General features: G+C 49.0%; 1 pseudogene; it reads right to left on the bottom strand.

Annotated features, from left to right (window-relative positions):
- Positions 1-426: 426 nt before the first annotated feature.
- On the bottom strand, positions 427-1032 carry LOC133763706 (small ribosomal subunit protein uS2-like; annotated as a pseudogene).
- Positions 1033-1667: the final 635 nt, after the last annotated feature.

Here is a 1667-nt window from a genome sequence, read left to right as displayed (position 1 = left end):
TCTCTCTCTCTCTCTCTCTCTCTCTCTCTCTCTCTCTCTCTTTGTCTCCCTTTCTAGTTCTGCCTTTCAAATAATTAAATAAATCTTTTTTTTTTTCTGTAGGAACTGGTGTTTATTTTCCATCAAGCTTATTTCCATATTTGCTTCAGAGACCGTGAAGAACAGCTTAAGACCTCTCGGTGGCCGGTCTTTCCTACCCACTCGGTGGCCTGAGCTGTGGGAGCTGCAGCCCAGTCTTCAGTGGTGGGCCAGCACTGCGGGCTTCACTGGGCCACTGCTGACTGGGCACAGAGGGCACCTGTGCGCCTTCAGATCAGTCTGCAACCTCAGGGTGAGCAGCAGTGGCAGGAGCTGGGGCCATCCACCCCCCCTGAAATCCCTCCCTGGTCACAGCTTTTTCAGCCGTGGCCTGCTCTTCTTTCTCCATCAGGTATGATCTAGTATGACTTCCCACAGCTGCTCACGGGAGATGGTACCGGGCATGCGCAGAACCTCCTGGGCCAGCATCCACTACATCAGACCAACTGAGTGGGCTCCCTTGCTGTCGCATGGACGACAACATCCACAGAGCACAGAGGAAAGTCTGAGTCGCACAGAGCTGTGGCCGGCAGGTTCACATAAGATGCCTCTGTGAGAGGCTGCGGTCAGCCTTGGGATAGGGAACCACCAGAAGCCGTGGTTCCCGGGAGGCTGCCTGGATCTGGTTAGTGAAGGTTCCAGGCGTGAAGCGGCCAGCAACAGGAGCAGCTCCAGGGGCAGCAGCAAACTTCAGCACAGCCCTGTGGCCAGCGATTCTGGAGCTTATCACACCGACACCAGCAGGGTTTTCAGTGGCCGCAATGGCACGAGCCGCCAACAGAAGTTTCTCCCAGGTCCTGTTCAGATTGATGATGGTGCTGCCATCACTTTCCCTTCTGTGGATACACTGTTCCATTTGGAAGTCAAGGTCGTGTCACCTTTGTGGGCTCCTGCTGCAAGAAACGTGAGGACCTCCTCCTCCTTCATTTGCAGGACATCGAGGGCCCTGGACATTGTGACAGCTTCCCTTTAAGTTACGCCAGGACTCAAGAACAACAACGTATGCCCCCTTCTCCAGGCACTGCAGAAAGGAATAAGCCTTTTAAAGATTGTACCTATGTATACATATTTGTGGGGTACCATGTGATATTTGATACATATATACATTCCATAATGTTCCATTGGGGTAAATATTTAACCTTTCTTTATTGTGGAAACATTCAAAATCCCTTCTCCCGGTTCTTTCTATAGTAAGCTACACAGTATGCTAGCATCATCTATAGTCACCCTTCCCTGCAATAGACCACCAGAGCTTCTAACTCCTATCCAACTATAACAAGGACCTAGTAATCAACCTTCTCCCATCTCTCCCTCTCCACTTCTTTATCCAGCCTCTGGTTATGACCATTGTGTTTTTAACTTCTTCAGTGTTGCTGCAAATGACAAGATTCCATCCTCTTTACAGATGAGGAGTATTCCATTGTGTGTTTGCATTGCATTTTCTTTGTCCATTTATCAGTTGTTGGACACTTAGGCTGCTTCCATTTCTTGGATATTACGAATAGGGCTGCAATAAACATGGGAGTGCAGATGTTTTTGATGGAATTTAAATTTTTCCTGTGGCTATATATCCTGTAGTGGGATTAAGG

This window comes from Lepus europaeus, chromosome 7 (genome assembly GCF_033115175.1).
Source record: "Lepus europaeus isolate LE1 chromosome 7, mLepTim1.pri, whole genome shotgun sequence".
In the NCBI taxonomy this organism is placed as follows: Eukaryota; Metazoa; Chordata; class Mammalia; order Lagomorpha; family Leporidae; genus Lepus; species Lepus europaeus.
This window is presented reverse-complemented; position numbering and strand designations above follow the sequence as displayed.